The sequence below is a fragment of the Delphinapterus leucas genome, chromosome 3 (genome assembly GCF_059928025.1).
Source record: "Delphinapterus leucas isolate spDelLeu-1000000601 "Yukka" chromosome 3, BTC_Dleu_Yukka2, whole genome shotgun sequence".
Taxonomy (NCBI): domain Eukaryota; kingdom Metazoa; phylum Chordata; class Mammalia; order Artiodactyla; family Monodontidae; genus Delphinapterus; species Delphinapterus leucas.
Window position 1 is genome coordinate 8745176 of NC_143131.1, and position 20459 is coordinate 8765634.

Here is a 20459-nt window from a genome sequence, read left to right on the forward strand (position 1 = left end):
TCACACCAGTCAGAATGGCCATCATCAAAAAATCTAGAAACAATAAATGCTGGAGAGGGTGTGAAGAAAAGGGAACACTTGCACTGCTGGTGGGAATGTGAATTGGTCCAGCCACTATGGAGAGCAGTATGGAGGATGCTTACAAAACTAAAAATAGAGCTACCATACAACCCAGCAATCCCACTACTGGGCATATACCCTGAGAAAACCATAATTCAAAAAGAGTCATGTACCAAAATGTTTATTGCAGCTCTATTTACAATAGCCCAGAGATGGAAACAACCTAAGTGTCCATCATCGGATGAATGGATAAAGGAGATGTGGCACATATATACAATGGAATATTACTCAGCCATAAAAGGAATGAAATTGAGCTATTTGTAATGAGGTGGATGGACCTAGAGTCTGTCATAGAGAGTGAAGTAATCAGAAAGTGAAAGACAAATACCGTTTGCTAACACATATATATGGAATTTAAGAAAAAAAAATGTCATGAAGAACATAGGGGTAAGAGAGGAATAAAGGCACAGACCTACTAGAGAATGGACTTGAGGATATGGGGAGGGGGAAGGGTAAGCTGTGACAAAGTGAGAGAGTGGCATGGACATATATACACTACCAAAGGTAAAATAGATAGCTAGTGGGAAGCAGCCGCATAGCACAGGGAGATCAGCTCAGTGCTTTGTGACCACCTAGAGGGGTGGGATAGGGAGGGTGGGAGGGAGGGAGACGCAGGAGGGAAGAGATATGGGAACATATGTATATGTATAACTGACTCACTTTGTTATAAAGCAGAAACTAACACACCATTGTAAAGCAATTATACTCCAATAAAGTTGTAAAAAAAAAAAAAAGATAATTCTAAGTGATCACATAGAAATGCAGAGAATGCTCACTACAAACTTACAGCACCCAGCGCCCATTTTAGCCTTCTCCACATAAGGGTTGAGATAAATTAAAAACAAGGAAAAAAAAAGCTATGAGGTTACTCTGATAAATTTTGATAAAAGAAACTGATCTCTATTAAAGAATAATTGTTGGAATGGCTACCCTTTCTCAAAAAATGATTTCAGTTGTAAAAATAAAATAAAATGGATGATCAGAGTCTGGATATTTAAGGAAACAGCCTTGCAGTCAGAATTTCACCAAAATCTGACTTTTTCTAGTGTTGACAAAAATCTCTTTCCATGAAAGAATCATGGATTCTGTCTTAACTTTTATATGTACTCTTTGGTGTAAGTAAATCAATGAGTAGATTGGCAGGGATGTGCCAAGTAAAATTAATTAAAGTTCCTTAATACATCTGCTCTCTCTCTCTCTTTCTCTTTCTCTTTTCTGAGCAAAGTTTGGAATCATTTTGAATGCCAAAGGAAATACTCTACTTAACAAAAGATATATTTGAATTTGAGTGTATCTTGATTGAATGTCAAAAATGAACACTTATTTGCAAGGATTGAGTATGCTTTGATCCAGAGAAATTCATGGCAGCTAACTTTTCCTTTTGTATATTGAGAATAATTAAATTATTTCATTCAAAAAAAAAAAGGAAGAAAGAAAAGTAGCAGTACAGTATCAAAGAATAAAAAACAAAATAAAATTAGAAAGGTAAAATATATATTAGGAAAAAAATAACTATAATTGAAACAATTGCAACAGGGTAAAATAAAACCCCAACAGAAAAAAGAAAAAGAAAAACGGGGCGGGACAGGTACAAGCCAAAAGGAGAGAACAGTAACAAAGTATAAAGAATAAAATATAATTAGAAAAATAAAAGGTTAGGAAAAATAAAAATATAAAAGAATCAACAACAATGAATCAACAAGGTTAAACAGAACCCCAATCTAAAAGAGGAAAAAAAAGCAAAAGCCTTGGCTATGGGGGCAGAGTCTAGGCAGGGGTGGAACTTGTCCGGGTGGGGTTTTGGGTGAGCTGGGACCTAGGCAGGTTCAGGGGTAACTTTTGAGCATGTGGTGGGGCCTCTGCTTAGGACCTGCGCAGAAGGGGAGAGGCAGCACGTAGAAAGGGGGGCCTCTGGAGTGTGGAGTTGTGGAGTTTGGAGGAAAGGCCCTGAGTGAGGGTGTGTGGGTGGGGTTTAGGCCCAGCGCATTGGAGGGGGTCTCAGAGGGGGTCTCCGAGTGTAGAGGTGGGGCCCTGGGTGGGGGGGTAGGGGCGGGGATTGGGCTCTGCACGGCAGGAGGGAGGCTCCAAGGGCAGAGGATTAGGCCCGGGAGCCCAACAGGCTCCAGTGCCTACTTGGACAGGGAAAGCGCTGGCCCCTTTCCTTTCCATTCCTTCACGCCCCTCCCCCACCATCTCCCCCAGGGTCTCCCCCGTCGCCGCTGGACCCTAACTGTGGCCCGTGGGTGGGTCCCTCTGGGTGTAGGAACCCCTCCCCTCCCCTAACCACCCCACAGGGGTGCTGGTCCCAGAGGTCCGGACTTTACTTTTGCTCCCTCTTTCCTCCCTCCCTCTCCCTCAGGACCCGCAAGGCTGAGGGTATTAGGCGCTTTTATTTTTCTTTTCTTTTTTTTTTGCGGTACGAGGGCCTCTCACTGTTGTGGCCTCCCCCGCTGCGGAGCACAGGCTCCAGACGCGCAGGCTCAGCGGCCATGGCTCACGGGCCCAGCCACTCCGCGGCATGTGGGATCTTCCCGGACCGGGGCACGAACCCGTGTCCCCTGCATCGGCAGGCAGACTCTCAACCACTGCACCACCAGTAGGCAGAGGATCAGGCCTGGGATCTCAGCAGGTTCCCGGGGGCCCAAGTGGGCAGGGGAAACCTGGCCAAGCTCCCTTCTGATCCTCCGCCTCCCAATGGTTCCCGTTTCCCCCTTCGGGCATGGGATCCCTTCCCCTTCCCCAGCCACACCTCTGGGGCACCAGTCCTGTCCAGCCTCCATTTCTCCTCCCCCTTCACTGCCTCCAGGCCCCACATCCTACCCGGTCTCTGGGGGTTCCTCCCATCCCCTTAGGTGTCCAGGGTCCCCCACTGGTGCCTGGTAGGTGCCCTAGTTGTAAGGAGATGCAAATTCCACGTCCTCCTAGTATGCCATCTTGACTCCACCCCACATGTTTAGTTTTATATGAATCTGCCAAACTGTTTTCCAGAGTGGCTACACCATTTTAGATTCCCATCAGCAATGTATACATATCTAGTTTCTTTGCATCCTTGTAAACATGTGGTGTTGTCATTACTTTTCATTTTAACCATTCTAATACATTGTAGTATTATTGTGGTTTTAATTTGCATTTTGCTAATGGTTAAAGATGTTGGACATCTTTTCATGTGCTTATTTGCCATTTGTATATCCTTTTTGGTGAAATTTCTCTTCATGTATTTTGCCTACTTGCAAATTGAATTGTTTTTTGCTTTTGTGTGTGTGTGTTTTAAACAGTTGTATTGAAATTTCCCTATGTATTCTAGGTACTAGTCCTTTGTTGGATGCATGGTTCATAAATATTTCTCCCAGTATATAACTGTCTTTTGTTGTTCTCGAGGTCTTTAAGAATAAATGGTTTTAATTTTGATAATGTACAATTTATTGACTTTTTGTTATTGATTATGCCTTTAATGTAAAGTCTAAGAACGTTTTGCCTAGCCTGATGTCATGAAAGTTTTTTTCTATTTCTATACTAAATGTTTTATAATTTTACATTTAATATGTGATCTATTTAGAGTTAATTTTTGTGCACGGTGTGACATTTAAGTTGAAGTTTTTGTTGTTGTTTTTTGGACTTTGGGTTTTTTTGCCTATAGATGTCCAATTGCTCCAGCATCATTTGTTGAAAAAGTTATCCTTCGTCTATTGAATTGCTCTTATACCTTTGTCAAAATTCATTTGGGCTAATAGGGACTTTTCATCTGAGCAAGATGGTATAGACCCATTCCTCTGTGTTCCTCCTCACTAAGCACAACTATAAACCCTGGGAATAATGCAAGAGACATCCAGAGGAGAGCTCTGAAAGGTGGCAGGAGGATGAACTGACTTAGGGCATCAGGACTGGTGAAAAGCACAGTGGCAGGATGTCTTACAACCCTATATCCAACAGGAGAAGGCAACTCAGGCCTGGCATTTCCTGACCTCTAATGTAGCAACAGAAGGTCCATTCCTCCCTCCAAATGAATAGGAGTCTCCCTGACAAAATCAGTGAGCTAAACATCATTGACAATGGGACAATAAGGACCCGCACCAACAGAAATCAGCCAGGGGAAGCTCTCCTCTGCTGAGAAATACTTAAGTGGGCAGGCAACAGCAGAGCGGGGGACCTGGCTACAAAAAGCAGCCTGGCCCAGGAAGACTTTTGATTCTACTTAATTGAGACTCCATTCCCTTACCAGAGACACCAGGGCAGCCAAAGGGCACCAGTAAGGGAGTCTGACCACAATAACTATACAACTTGGGAAATCCTCTCCATCCCCAAGGGATAGGGGGCATCTTTCCACAGCAAGTGCCCACCCAGGGAAACCTCTTGGTCCCTGTGGGTCTGAGACTCCTTTCCCCAGTAGAGAAACAGTAGGAAACCCTTTTTGCTCCATCAGGCAGCACCAGCAGGGTAGCAGGGCTCAAGTCATATCACATAACCCAAACAGATACAATAAAGTAATACCCTTCATACAATAAAAAGTAAACTATCATTGGAACCACAGCCCTGAAAAGCAGTCTAGGACCTGCATGCTAAACCTGAACAGAGTGGACATCTACTAAATAAAAAATCTAAATAATACTGGAGTCTCCTAACATAGTAATCAAAATGTCTAGGATATTATCAAACTTCACCTGTCATACCAGAACCAAGAAAATCACAACTTGAATGGAAAAAAAATCAACCAGTTGACAGCAACACTAAGATAAATCACAAGTTGGATTTATCGGACAAGGATTTTAAAGCAGTTATCATAACAATACTTCCACAATCTATCACACATCTTCTGAAAACAAATGAAAAGATAGAAAATCTCATCAATAAAACAGAAGTCATAAAAAAGAATCAAATGGAAATTATATAAGTGAAAAATGCAATAATGGAAATTTTAAAAACTGGATGAGGTCAATAGCAGACTGGAGATGACAGAGGATGAATCTGAGGACAGATCAATAGAATTCACCTAATCTGAACAACACAGAGAAAACAGACTTTAAAAAAATGTAGCAGAGCCTCAGGAACCTGTGGGAAAATAACAAAAGGCCCAACATATTTATTTTCAGAATCCCACAAACAGAGGAGAAAGAGGGTTAGACTAAAAGAGTATCTGAAGAAATGATGACTGAAATTTTCCAAAATATGGAAAATATACACAATCACAGATTCTAGAAGTTGAGAAAATCCAAGTAGGAAAAACCAAAGAAATCTACACCAAGACACATCATAATTAAACTTCTGAAAACTAAAGACAAAGAAAAAAATCTTAAGAGCAGATAGAGACATTTTTCCTAATAGTGGAAAGAAAGAGCTGACAAAATTGTGCAAAGTTTTACCTTCATTGAGCAGACTCAAGAGAAATTTGAGAATTATATAGACTTCCAATTAAATTTTATTTTTAACATTTAAACAAAGCCAAAGATCACCAGGAACATACCTGTAGTTGAATAATTTGGGTTCAGTACTTGTTGCAGGAAAGGTGAGCATATGCCATGGAGAATAGTGGGTGTCTCAGTAAGAAAGCATTAAAATGAAGATATACTAATACTACAGTATTTAGATATTGGTTAGGTAAATGGTCAAGGGGCTTCCTGTATATCTGATGCCGTCAGAAAGCTGGGGTGATACTGTTGTTAGATAAAGAAGTACCAGTCACTCATTTATTAAAAAGGGGTGTGTTTGGTATTCTGTGGGTAGCACAGTGACTGTCTCAGTCACTTTGGAATGCTTTAACAGAATACCACAGACTGGGTGGCTTATAAACAACAGAAATTTATTTCTTACAGCTCCGGAGGCTGGGAAGTCTAAGATCTAGGTGCCAGGCTGGTCAGGATCTGGTGAGACCACTACTCTGTCTGGGCTACAGACTACTGACTTCTCATTGTGTTCTCACATAGTGGAAAGAGGTTGAGAGAGTGCTCTCTGGGGTCTCTTTATAAGGACACTGATCCCATTCATGAGGGCTCTACCCTCAAGATCTAAAAACCTCCAAAAGACCCACCTCCTAATACTGTCAAACTGGGGGTTAGGTTTCAACATATGAATCTGAGGGAGACACAAACATTCAGTTCATAGCAGTGACCTTGTTTTTGTCTATGTTTAGACAAAATTAAAAATTGGCCTTTTTCTGGTCTCACTTTATCATAGCATCAGAGTAAGTAAGTTTTCTCTGAGATTACTTATTTACAACATGAGGATAACGTGGCCTAGCTGTGAGAGCCAGGTCAGCTTCCCAATGTCAGGAGCTGCTCCTTTTTTTTTTTTTTTTTTTCCTTTCTCAAATGTTATTTGCATAACATTCTTTTGGATGGTATAAGTATTGAACCTATCTATGCCTTTACAAACAGAGTTGCCTCTTAGATATATGCTTTTTAAATTCTAACAACTAGATTCGATTCTTCTTGTTTTCTCTATTTCTAAGAACATTCCATTTAATAGCGAGTAATTGAATTTTACAGTGCAATTAGGGTAATTCTAGCAACAACTTTTGATATTCAGAATGGTGCAGACAACAACTATATCTGTTAGAACACATTTTCAGGGATAATTAGGTATCTGTTGAGACACGTCTATTGGCCATATGATCTGGTAGGTTGAACTGAATTGTATTCCAATTGACATATAATTAATAAAACAATGAAAACACACTGGACTACAAAAGAGCCTGTAACATTAGCATAAGACACTCACAGACACTTGCCTAAAGACTGAAATATAGAACTGGACTCCCATCATTGTCTGAACCCAGACCATCTGACCCAGAGCCCCTGCATCTAAAATACTCAAAAAAATCATGATAAGCAAAGAGGACATCAATTGTGCTAACAATACTCAAGGCCAGATTTGGATTTCTCTCTAGTGGCTTAAGTGGCCAAGTTGGCAAGCTCTGAGATGGGAAGTCGCGAAACTGCATGTGGTGTGGAGGGCAGGTTTTTACAGTAGTCAGCTGAAAAGAGTTGTAGAACTGACTGCAGGTGGAGAAAAATGCCCGATGGAACTGGATCTCAGGCTCTACGGGCTCTCGGGAATGCCACAGGAAAAGCAAGGAAGAAGGGAGGAAGGGGCAATAACTCTAAAACTTAATGAATATCATTGGAGAACATGTGACCTGGCTCCAGACAAGGCATTTTAAATAGCACCCACCATGGCCTCCGTGTGATGAGTTCTTTCCTGTGTCTGCTGCATGTCTGTCTTCTACTACACTGAAATGTCTTTAACTCTGATTTCTCAGGTAGCTTTGCCCTCACCATCTTCCTTCCACAGAAGAACCTCTTCTGATGGCTCTAAACCTCCCTGATCTTCCTTGTCTCCAGAAGTTATTTGTATGATGTTGTAACTAAGTATGTTTTTAATAGAAATGCCCAAATCAATACATTTTAACCCACTAAGTAAACAAGAAAAGTGTGCTTGAGTACATACAGACCACTTGGTTCAAGGAGCCGAACCATACTTGGGGAAACTGTGCCGCCCCGCAGCATGGCCTTGTAGGACAATGCCTAGCTTCTGATTGTTTGACCAGCTGTTGAATTGTGAGGATCCATTCCTTAGAAAGCAGAGCTCCTTGAAATGAAGCAAGCAGTATCTTATCCTTTTTCAAAGATGTCAAGGAAGAGGAATAATATTTAAGTTACCACTGCCCCATAGAGCCTTCAGATAGTAAATAGATCCAAAGGTCCCCATTTACAGATACAATCTGGTAGGGGGTAGAGGGTGAGGGGGCGTAAATCTCACCAGGAAGGATAAGAGGATGCAAATTGTTTTCCCTCCTTTATTTAAATATTTAAAGTCTGTTTCTTACTAAAAAATGCAATTTTCCACAAACCTAATTTGTGGCACTTCTGAGTTAATCAAAGAAATTATAAAGCCGGCATCACATAAATGATGATAAGAGATATCTGAGGGGACTTTGTACATAATTCATATGGGTACGTATGAATAGATGTGCTAACTAATCAAGGCTGAAAATAGGCATGAGAATATGTCAGCCTGCATAATGATTTCATATGCTTGTGTGAGCCCGATTTGCGTATAGAGATGTGGCTTTTATCCCATGCACTTGGATAACATATTTACTTATGAATTACATGGTTTCCTATAAAAATTCATGTGCAGGAAAGGAATTATATATAATCTAAGAATTTTGTTTTACAACTTTGTTTCCAAAATGGTCATGTAAAATAAGGTCCCTGAGATTACTCAGAAAAGAAATGAAATTTATAGAAACATTTGGCATGGAGAAGATGAACAAACTCAAAAAGAATGGAAGAGAATCCAGTATTAGTTGCAGCCTGGCTATATATCCAAGTTTCTTTACAACATGCATTTATGTATAGTTCATAAAATAATTCCATTTAGGATGACCTAAGTTTCCTGATTTTATTTTTTAAATTATAATTGAATGTTATTATTGCTGTTTTTAATAAGTTAACCTGCAGGCTCATAAACAGCACTTAGAAGTGTGGAAAACATTTAAAAGTAAAATATTAAGAAAAATAATTTTGAAAAATATTAACCTGAATTCAAAGATCTGGAAGTATTTTATACATAGCAATAGAGTTAAAAGGTCTAATTTTTTAAAAATAAAGTTTAATTGAAAGAATATATTGTACAACAACATTACTTGATTTTCGTCAAATGCCCTCTTCAGCATTCAAGGAGAGAATCATCCATTTCATTGCTTAGCCCTTGATTCCTAGCTCTTTGAAGAAGAAACTAGTTTTGAGAAACTAAGGCCTTGATCTAGACTAATATACGAAGAAAATAGAAGTACCCAGAGATATTTTCCCCCAATACAGTGTTGAATGATTGTTTCATGATGTTTACCAAAACATAAACATATTAGAACAAATTTACTCAACAATTTGGAGCAAATTTACTAAAACATCCAGATCTGAACATTTTATAAATAGGGTGACAATATAATTTATGACCCAAAACTGGAACACTCTTAGAAACAGGATGCTATAATTACGCCAGGACAATCAAAAGAATAAACTAGGATTTAACTCTCCTTAGAATTAATCTTCAGACAATCAACCTTTAACCATTTTTCTGAGTTGATATATCAATGATAGCACATTCCCATGCAATTCATTGAAGTCTTGTATAATAAGGCATATCTCATTTGTGTGGATTTCATGTTTTATGCTACAGATTTTCCTGTGAGTGTGTACGTTTGTCCCTTTGCCTTCATGATATTTCACTAGGATAGGGAGATGGATGATAAATAGAAGTGTTGATTAATCCATTCTAATTTGAATACGGAAGTTTAAATTCAAACGTTTCAAATTACTTACTAACAAGTATAGAGCTCTTATCTAAAGATACAGATTTCATAGTTCCTCGACTTTCAGGCACTTAGGGCTTAACCTATGAATGAAAGAGACAGAATACTACATTATTTCTAGAGCACCAAAGAAATTGATCCCTTGGTGTCTTTTATCACAAGTATATATACATGAATAAGTTTATTAAATTACTCCAGAGGCTTCTGATTTGGGTTTAATAATCCTGATTCATTTATCTTCTGTGCAAGCCTTTAACAATCAAAGAAAGACTCCGAATTTTTTCAATTTCCTCATACCCCTTGTCAATGGCAAAATCTATCAGGGGATCAGCTGTGTAACACTAACTCAATGCATTTATTTTAACTTGGACCTCAGCAAAGAAACAAAAGAAGGTTGTGAGGTTTGTAGCCCTTAAAATGTTCTGACCAAGCAAGAGGAGGCCGGCAGAAGTGAAGGGGGAGGAATGCAGGAAGCTCTGGAGTTAGATCTGCTTTCAAATCCTAACCCCCGTGGGCCCAGGGCAAAGTGTTTAATTTGTCTGAGCCTCAGTCTGCTCATCTGTAAGAGGAGGACATCCCTATCCAGCATGGAGAATTGTGTGAAGGACTATAGATCACGTGTAAATGGAGTCCCCATACCTAGCACATTATAAATAGAGCAGGGAGGCTACTTCTTTAAAATAACCTCTGACACCATGACACCAAATTTGACTTGCAACAAAATTTCTGAAATGCATCCGTGGTACCCAACATAGCAAATCTACCCAGTGCCCTCTGGTGAGGCCAAAACAGGTCTGAAAGTTAGGAAGGGGAGACTCATTGTGTAGCATCACACTTCATGACATCTGTTCAACATGCTCTAAGCCCACACAGCATCACTCTAGCAGGTTGAAACTCTGGGAGTTAGAAATCAGGCCTTAGCCATGTGCTTGCTGACTCTGAAGAGTGCCCACTGTTCACAAAGACACCCCATTTGAAGCATCTTCCCTGATGATAAAATGCACTCCCAACTGGCTCTTGGTCTGTTTTGATTTTACAGTCCTTCTTCATCTCTGTGTTAAATTCTGAGGATTTTCCTTCATAAACATACTTTATTCCCAATCCCCACTTATGTTTGTTTTGCTTGTTCTCCATCCTCCCCTTCCATTTATGAATTTCCAACTTTAGTAAATGTCATCAGTCCAGGGAGAACTTAGTACAGACGATTCACACCTTTGGGACACTGAGTTGTATGGACTCTGCCAAAGGGGTTCTCACTGTCCCTAGGACATAACCCCAAAAGTCACCACAGCCTGGCCTTGCCTGGACCACTGAGAGGCAGCGTCTGCTCCCAGGGAGCAGGGTCAAGCTCCACAAAGCACCTGTCTTCACAATAAGCAGAGACAATTTCTCCTTGAGTTAAACACAGATAAGACTTTTTCCTCCAGTAAATTACTCCTAATCACTAGAAAGTTAATGATTGTAATTTTTAAACCAGAGAGAGTCTATATCATGCTTAGCTCACATCTTCAAAACATTTCAAACCAGGAGAATTAAGTATGTTTAAGAGTCTTCTTTATTAAAAATAATAGATCATAAAATGATTTTGTTAAAATAAGAATGCTTGTAATTAGGTAGTAAGTAAGTGGATTTCAGAAAAGATCACTTCAATATGAAGTCAGGACCCTAAGAAGGAAGAAAACAGTGGAATTCACTGTGACTATTGTGGACAGACTAATAATGTTTTTTCTACAAATGGAAGACAAATTAGGATCATTTAGTGTAGAAAAAACTGATGTCCATGTTCATCTATTAAAGACTTAGGAATTAGTTTTTTCTAAGTTCTCACTGATTTCTCACATTATTTACAAGCATATAATTCACTCTGAACTCAGGAGCTCAACTTTACATTCTAATTTGGAAATGTCATTCCTGTTTCCTCAATTTCCATTTACTCGAAGGCAGGTCTTACAGCGTCTCTATTTTAGCTATTATTCATTAAACATGCACTTCTTTTTAGTAACCCTGCCTTACAGAATGATTTTTAAAAGGGTTATTAACTGATAAATATTTTAAGGCATTAAAGCAGTGTTGAATGTCTCTGAACACATACATTTGATTATAAGAGTGACAAAGCAAGGGATCTGATTTTGAGACTCAGATTCATTACCAAACACATAACTTATTGTTCCTGTTTTCTTTAGTGACTTACATGGTTGATTCTACTTCCTTCAATAAATAACTGACAAAGCAATCGAAAACAGGGGTACAAAAGATGATAAAAGTAAGACTTGTCCATTTTTGGCCCTATTTTGTTTAAAATAGATCAATCTGTTGTTTTCTTCTTGGTGATAACTAATGAAGCTTTTTTCCCCACTTCTCATTTATCAATATTTTAAATATTTCTGCCGATTCTCAAGATAATTTGTTTTTCTCTTACTCGTACAAGAGTTACTGATAGAGCCTGGACTATCTTTTACCTATTTGTGAGATGCTGGGCATACAAATGAATAAGATGTCACCCTAAACCTCAAAAAGTTCATAAAACAGTTATCAATGCGTTAAAAAATATTATGATTAAGCACTGTTGTGAACACTTAGAATACATCAATGAACAAAACATAAACATATACCTGCTTTTGTGGAATTTGCATTTTAGTGGTGGGAGACAAACAGTAACAATAATCATAAAAATTAGTATATTTTATGGTATGTTAGAAAGTGCTAAGTGCTATGGGAAAAAAAATAGAGCAAGATAAGAGGGGTCAGGAATGCTAGATGTCAGTAAGCAGGTCATGGTAAGCCTCACTTAGAAAGTGATATTTGAGCAAAGACTTAGAGGAAATGAAAGAATCATTACCCAACTGGATACTGATGGAAGAGCTTAATAGGTTGATGGAAAAGCAAGGGCAAAAGGTTGACATTTTAGAGAAAAAGTAAGGAAGCCAATGGGGCTAAAGCTGTGTGAACAAAATAGAGGGTAAAAGGGGAAAATGACAGGGAGGAATGTGAGGGCAGAGAGGAGGGTTTTAAATTTTAGTAAATGTAAAATGTGGACTGCTGGAAGTTTAGAGCAGAAGATTGACCAAGAGCTCCAATACTGTGAAAATACGAATCATAACTTAGGATGCTGGTAAAGGAGGAAACTAATGGAATCCTGGAAAAATTGAAAATTCAATGGAGGATTAAAGGACGAGCAAGAATTACCCAAGAGGAAAAAAGAAAGGAACTAATGTCAAAACTGACACCATTTGTAAGGAAACAGAGGCAAGGATGAGCATGATGCCTTCAGGAGACCGCTCAGTGCTCCTTAAAAAAAAAAAACAGGAGGTACATATGGGGGTGCAAGAGCCAAAGCTGAAAAGTAGACTGATCCTAGAGTAGAAAAGGCCAGTGAAGAGGAAGAAGGAAATAAAACTGAAGGAGCTAGGGTGGGCAGCAGCTGGGTCTGACATGCTCATGTCCTCCTAGTCCTTGAGGACAGCAGACAGGTCTTCAAAACATGGACAGTTGTAACAATGCATGTGTAATGCACAGTACATTAGTATATGACCATGGCCAAGGTAGCAAGATGGCACTTGCACTATAGTAAAACATGGTACATGAAACTAAACTGTTAGATCCAAATGACCTGGCTTCCAAAAGGGATTTTTCTGTGACCATGAAAGATACTTACGCTGGAGTTTCGAGATGGTGTGATTGGAACTGTAAGAATCTTAGTAAGCTCTTACTTAGCATTTCCTGCATTTGGCAAGGCCTCACTCTGGCGAGGAAGAACCTAGTGCATTTGCCATTAGAAACAAGGGGGTCTAGAGGGCCTGAAATTGCTGAATGTTTCCCAGACTAAAATGATCAGATAACATCTCCTGAAGACAGAGTCTTTGTGCCTATGACAGTCTAAGACTGTGGCATCAGAGTGCCCTTTTTGTCATTCTTTCAATTCAATATTTTCAGGGAATAATTCAGAATACTTTCCCTACCAACCAAGTATGATCTTGAGAACAAGGGACTTGAGGAGCAAAAGAGATTCAAGAATAGCCCTCAAGTAGAATGAGGGACACACTGCCTCTAAGGCTCTGGGGCAAAAGGAGAGGTGCAGGTGGGTGTAGGCAACATTTTCAGTGGATTGTGTGGTAGACTGACTGCACCAATGCCCCGAGTCTTCCTTTGTCCCAAATCCTCGCCCTTTGCTATGTCCTTCTACACAGCCCTCCCACTCTGGGTCTGACCATGGTATTTGCTCCAGTCAATAGAATGTCAGCAGACAACACAAGCAAAGCCTTTAAAAAGTGCTTATTTCTATCTCCTCTCTTGTGTCTCTATCTTCATGAAAGGACATGTCCAAACTACCTGCACAGAACAGAGCAGAGTCACCCTAGTCATCTCAGTCAAATCCATCCTCACTGAGCCTGCTTGGTGATGACCACAGCTGCACAAGTAAACTCAGTGTGGGTCAGAGGACCCACTACAGATTAGATGAACACCACAAACCCATGATCAAAATAAATGTTTGTCGATGAATGCCATTGAGGTTCGTGGTTGTTTGAGATGCAGCATTGTATGGTAGCAGGGAATTGATATTTTAGTTGATAACAGTGATTTGAATTTGTCTCTATTTAGGGTAGACATAATGCCTTGTCCAAATCAGGACATATTTTACAATGAAAGGGATAGTGTTAATAATTAGACATAAACAAGACAAAGCAGGCAAAGCAGGGCATATGGTAATCTTAAATTTACCTGAGAACCTCTATTTATCTTTGAAAAGATGAAGTAATATCATGTGACTAAAATAAAAACAATAAGGCTAAGACAGAAAGCCTAAAAATTTGACACATGCAGCTCAAGAAGAATTAAGGTCTTGGTCAGAATGTAAGGCATCCAAGTTTAAGATTTCATAGTTATGGCACTCTCCCAGGAATTGTGAAAGGAGTGGCTTACTGAAGTGGACTTTGGTGAGTGTGTGGATGGATGGACAGATGGACAATGGATGGGTGATGTTAGGAAGACTGAATTACTAGGTAGGAAAAATGCCAAGCATATTGCTCGTACAGGGCAAACTCATTAAATGTTAGTAATTGCTATAATCATTACAACAAAGAACCCTGCTTTACATATGTTCATTCAAAGAACTAAGGAATGAACTACCTCAGTGTTTGGAAAATTGTTCTACAGATAATTGAATCACAAGAAATAAATACAGATGCAAAGACTGTTTTGTTTTTGTTTCTGTTTTTTGCCATAGTTAATAGGCTCAATCTAGATCTTCTGGTGCTAAGCCAATTTTCTTTCCACAACTTGAAAGGGTGGGACAAGGAAGATGTATTTGTTTGCTGCCAGAACAGTACCACACAGTGAGTGGCTTAAATAACAGAAATTTATTTGCTTACAATTTTGGAGGCTAGAAGTCTGAGATCAAGGTATCAGTAGGGCTGTTTTTTTCTGAAGTCTCGCTCCTCGGCTTGTAGATGGCTGTCCTTTTCATTTCTTCACACAGTCTTCCCTCTGTATCTGTGTCTAGACTTCCTTTTTTTATAAGACCACCATATTGGATAAGGGCCGACCCTAATGATCTCATTTTTAACTTAATTACCTCTTTAAAGGCCCTATCTCCAAATACAGTCACATTCTGAGACACTGGGGATTAGCATGTCAACATATGAATTTGGGGGGAACACATTTCAGCTCATAACCTTGTATAATGCCTAACACAAGGAATTCTGTTCCTTACAATTTACAAGCAGTTGTTATGATAATGAGTGATAAACTCCCAGAGGCTCTGAGCCCTGCTAAGTCTAAACAAGGGTGAGCAGTGTTGGGCACTGTGCTGAATGTGCTTTGTAGGGGGCCTGGGTGTAGGTAACAAAAGGCAGGAAATCCAGGAGAGGTCAGCACCCACAGCTGGTTAGCCAGAGAGGGAGCAAATCACACAGTAGGAATAGCATGACAATATGGAAAGAGGAGGCTTTAAGTGTCAGTAATTCAGGAGCCAGAGTTCAGGTTGGGTGTTCACTCACCCGTTCAACAAATGCCCCTTAACTGCCTACTACCTGTCAGAAATTGCATCAGACACTGGGCAATGAATAATCACCTTTATTTACTGTACTTAATGTGTGCCAGGCACTGCATATACAGTCTCAGTATTTATCACCAAAGTGAAGATGAGGAAACTGAGATTCAGGAAGAAATCAACTTGTTCAAGTGGCTGCAGTGATTCAACTCCAAAGACTCTTTTCTTTCCTCTAAGCTGCACTGTCCTCAAAGAGAACTCAATTCCTGGTAATACAGTGGTACATGACATACACATGGTGCAGGATAAAAGCTAAAGAGAGAGATAGATAAGGAGCTAAGATGTTCTGAGAGGAAAAGATTCAAAGAGGTTTGGGGAGCTTTCTCACAGTGACAGCTGCATTTTGCAGACGCTGGATAAAAGAAGGAAAGAAGAAGGCAATTACAGGCTGGGTACATGGTAGAAGAGGCTATAAAATAAAGACATGGCAGAAGAGGTGCCGCAATCAGTGGCTGCAGACTGGCAGCCTGCAACTGAATTCAGCCCACAGAAATATTTTATTTTGTCTCTACTGCATTAACCCCAAAAATGTGAGAAAAATTACTTCCCATATTTCAGAAAGAGAAGCGTTCACATAAAAATTCCAGTTTTCAACCTTTTAAGAGAAATCCAGAAAACTGGGCAACGATGGTCCTCTGTTCTACACAAGCAACAACTGACTGAGCTTTCCTGACGGTTGGGTTTGCCACAGTCCTTACTGCCCCTTGGCCTGCCCACTAATTCAACTTTTAACTGGCTCCTGGATATATCTGAGTTTGTCATTCTCGTGGGGACAATGAAGGGCTTTGGGAAAATTTTAAGAAGAGAATTATGACCAAATTTGCACTTTAAATAAAAGGTGGTTGTATATAGAAAGAAGATACTTGCAATAGATAAGAGATTCCATTCATTCATTCATTCATTCATCCTTATTCATGTATTCATTTATTTTATTTATTCTCTCATTCTTTAGACATTTATTGGATATTTCAGGCATTTTGGATACAATGTTGAGCAAGACAGTAAAGACTCTTCATGGAATTTAATTTCTAGCAAGAGAGACAGACAATAACCAAACACGTAACTGTTGTCATGATCACAAACAGTGATTCCTGCTAGGAAGGAAACAGAAGGGTAATGGGGTGGAGTAACCCACAAGGCTCCTTAAATGGGATGACCAGGGAAGAAGAAACTGGGGCTGGGCTTTGAGGACTGAGGGATCTGGGGAAGAATGTCTCAGGTGGAAAGGACAGCCTGGGCAAGGGTGCAGAGTCAGAGAGGATGTAGGTGATGGGAGCAGCTTGGCTGAGTGAGGAACAGGTGGAGAGAGTGGAGAAAGATACGATCCCAGAGGTCCCAGAGCTAGTCATGCAGGGCCTCCAAGGGCCATGGAAGGGAACGAAAATTCTTCTCCTCCCAGAAAATTCAAAGTGTATTTAAGCCTGACAGTGGTACTGGCACTGAAATAATCTGGTTTACTTTCTTTTATCTGATTTAGTTTCTTGTGTTTTTGTTTTTTATAATTAAGGTCGGGCAACCTTACTATTACATTAACATGATTTGCCTTTAATATAGGTAAATAGCTTTTGATACTTTTTATAAAGTGCTTTTTTTTATTGTGGTAAAATACATATAACATAAAATTTTGCATTAGCCATTTTTAATTGTAAAATTCAACAACGTTAATTACATTCACAGTGTTCTGCAATCACCTCCACTATTTCCAAAATGGTTTAACTTTTTAAAAGCTCATCCTGGCTGCCTTGTGGAGAATGGGTTAGAGAGGGACCAGTAGAGCGATTCAGGCAACAAATGAGTAAGACTTGAGCAAAGAACTAAAAATATATATATATATCTGAAAAACATGTCAAAAGCATGCTTGCCATGACTTGGTTGTAGAATGATTTTGGGGATTCATTCTTGAGAAGGAGTGATTTCACATGCTACGTCAGTTTCTAGTTTGGATAAATGGAAGACTCACGCAGCTTTTATCTTAGATAAGAAAATGCAGAGGGAGGGCCATGGTTTGAACCTTCTGAACCTGAGGTACCAATAGGCTCTCCTCATTTAAATGAAATTTAAATAATTTAATTGTAAATGAACCTGCAGGTCTAGAGCTACACCTGTGAGATGAGGGCTGGGAATGGAGGGCAAGCTGTGGCATAAATGAGAACCAAAGAAAAACATTCAAAGTAAAAAAAGACAGTAGGACAGACCAGGCAGGTGGGGAACATTCAAGGAACAAACGTGTTATAAGGTCTAGTAAAAAAAAGAGTCGCAAACTGAGGAAGTGCTGAAATGTGGGACCTGAACCAGCTATGACTAGTACCATGAAGTATTAATTCCCACCTCTCTAATTTTCTAAACTTTCCTATACGTTCCCATGCAAGTAGCGAGTCCTTATGTAGCAGACCCTGGATAGCATAGTCATATGTTGCCTATTCAAAATATATTATCCTGTTTTTCCTAGGGAGCAGTTTAATCCCTGATTTTTCAGATAATCTCGCCCGTCACCACACGGCTCTGGGGTAAATTCAGATTTAAGTGAATTATGAGGATCCCATTCCTCTGACAGTGACTTTTTCAAAGGTGAGCTTGTGATGCTTCTGGCCAAGAAAACACGCAGGATGGTCTGCTGTGGGTGTCTTAGGAAAGGTTTCTTCACAAAATAAAAGAGACCCATGAAAGAAAGAGTTCCTCTAGATTTGATGGATTATGATATCTGAAACCACATAGCCATCTTGCATTCATTCGGGGAACTAGTTCAGGGACCAAGCTGAGGATGGCAGAGTGAAAAGTGCAAAGGACTCAGGGTCCTTTTCTCTTTAGTCAGTAAATAAAGCAGCACTGTGAATTTCCAGATATGTGAAAAAATAATTATGCTGTTACTGTTCAAGTACTTTTGAGTCATCTACAGCCAAAAACATTTTAACTGATATGATAAGATCCAAAAATTTCATTAAAATGTTGCTAATTTTCCTTCCCTGAGATGCAGTGAAGAAGAAATAAAGGGACATAGATAAACAATTGGTACAATGTTGAATTTCACACACTTCAGAGTAATATATGTAGTATATAAGAGTTTAAAAGATAAAACCTGTATAGAAAATATAGAACTTAAGTCTATGATTAATTGACATTTAAAATTTAGCCCATTATAATTTCCAGTATCTTCAGTTCTATGATGTTGGAGATAGTTTGTATTCCTTATACAAAAGAGCCATGTGGTGCTCTTCTATATATAATTTCTCAGTATTAAATATGTTACATCTTGATTTCTTTAGTTTTTTTTTAATTCCTTTAGAAATTTGAAAAATCAGCTTCTAAGCACTAAGGAACTGGTGAATCACAGAAAAATAAGATGGTTAACTAAAAATGCCTTACCACAGAGCCGTTGGGAATTGTATCCACAGTGCAGAAGGAAGGTGAGGTGTCCAGACTTCAGGAAATGGTAGGATCATGCCCCAGGAAATCCAGGGCCTTTGAAGCACAGAGTGCCCAGCTCAACACGAGGGGAGCCATGGAACTGTAGAGGGCATCTCAGTCAAGTTGCTCAACTGCAGAACAGATGAGAAACCAAATATTTATTCCTCAGTGGAAACCCATTTAATGATGTTAACAGTTTACATCTACCAGCACCTTAATTGAAGCATTTATAATAAGCTCTCCAGAGATCATGAAATAAATAACAGACATTTTATACTCTGACAGAAATATCTGCTTATAGTCATGGATAGACCATGAGCTTCCCTGTGTGTGTGCATGTGTGTGTGTGTGTGTGTGTGTGTATTGAAAATGTCTGTTTGCAGTTAGTGAACTCCATGCCATTAAACTGCATAACATTCACAAAATATGAAGCTAATGCCATTCATTGATGCAATTAAAGTCATTGAAATTGTATATGCCTTTTATTGCAAATGCATAAATGATCATTATAGGCTTTTCTTCTTTAATAAAGAAATCAACTTAAATATTAATGGAAATAAGACCAAAACAGAGGATTGGTATGTACTATTTTTTGTTAATAAATCTCAAATATAGTAAACAGCCCAAAATAATGTGTATCATGAGGAAGAATATGTGGATATTTAGCACTATGTGACTGAAATATTTTCAAGCAGACACCCTGGTGTCATGTAGCTATATGTTGTGAATCCAGCATCCCAAATGCTTTTGGAAGCTCTTTTGGAGGGCTGGAAAATCTTTCTTAATTATGTCACCAATAGGTAGTATGTCATTTTGGTTAGAACGAAAAAACTTCACAACCAAACTGAGTCTATGCCTTGGATCTACCACTTACTATATACGTAAATTAAGCAACTTACTTTCCAGTGTTTCTGAGTATCTTTTTGTAAAATGGGGCTAATAGTAGTATCTGTGAGTTAGTATACTTAAAGCATGTAAAAGAATGCCTGGCAAATAATAAATGTCCCATAAGAGTTAGCTATTATTATTATCATTATTATTTACTCCCAATAACTAAATATTAATTTGAAAATAATGAACAGAAAACAGTAGTTCATAAAGACTGTTCTGAGATTAGTTGAATAATTAGGAATTTTACAATGATATTTCTTTATTATGTTTATTTAAAAAAATCAATTAGTACTATTGAGTTACTTTAGTAGGACTGCTATGACAAAGTACCACAAACTAGGTGGCTTAAACAACAGAAATTTATGGTCTCATAGTTCTGGAAGCTAGGATCCCAGGATCAAGGTGTTCGCAGGGTTGGTTCTTTCTAAGGGCTGTGAGGAAGACTATGCTCCATGCTTCTCTCCGGGCTTTTGGTGGTTTGTTGACAATCTTTGGCATTCCTTCGCTTGTAGAAGCATCATCCTGATCTCTGCCTTCATCTTAGCATGAGGTGCTCCCTGTATGTGTGTCTGTCTCCAAGTTCCCCCTTTTATAAGGAAATAATCTCCAAATAAGCTTACATTCTGAATTACTCTGGGTTAGGACTTCAACATGTGAATTTTTAGGGGACACAATTTAACTGGTGAC

General features: G+C 39.1%; 1 long non-coding RNA gene across 1 annotated transcript in view; it reads right to left on the reverse strand.

Annotated features, from left to right (window-relative positions):
* Positions 1-20459, reverse strand: part of LOC149749505 (uncharacterized) — a 51680-nt gene that overhangs the window by 24476 nt on the left and 6745 nt on the right. Inside the window, exon 3 of the long non-coding RNA XR_016392591.1 lies at positions 18840-19012. This is a non-coding gene — a long non-coding RNA (uncharacterized LOC149749505). The remainder of the gene's footprint in view (positions 1-18839; positions 19013-20459) is intronic.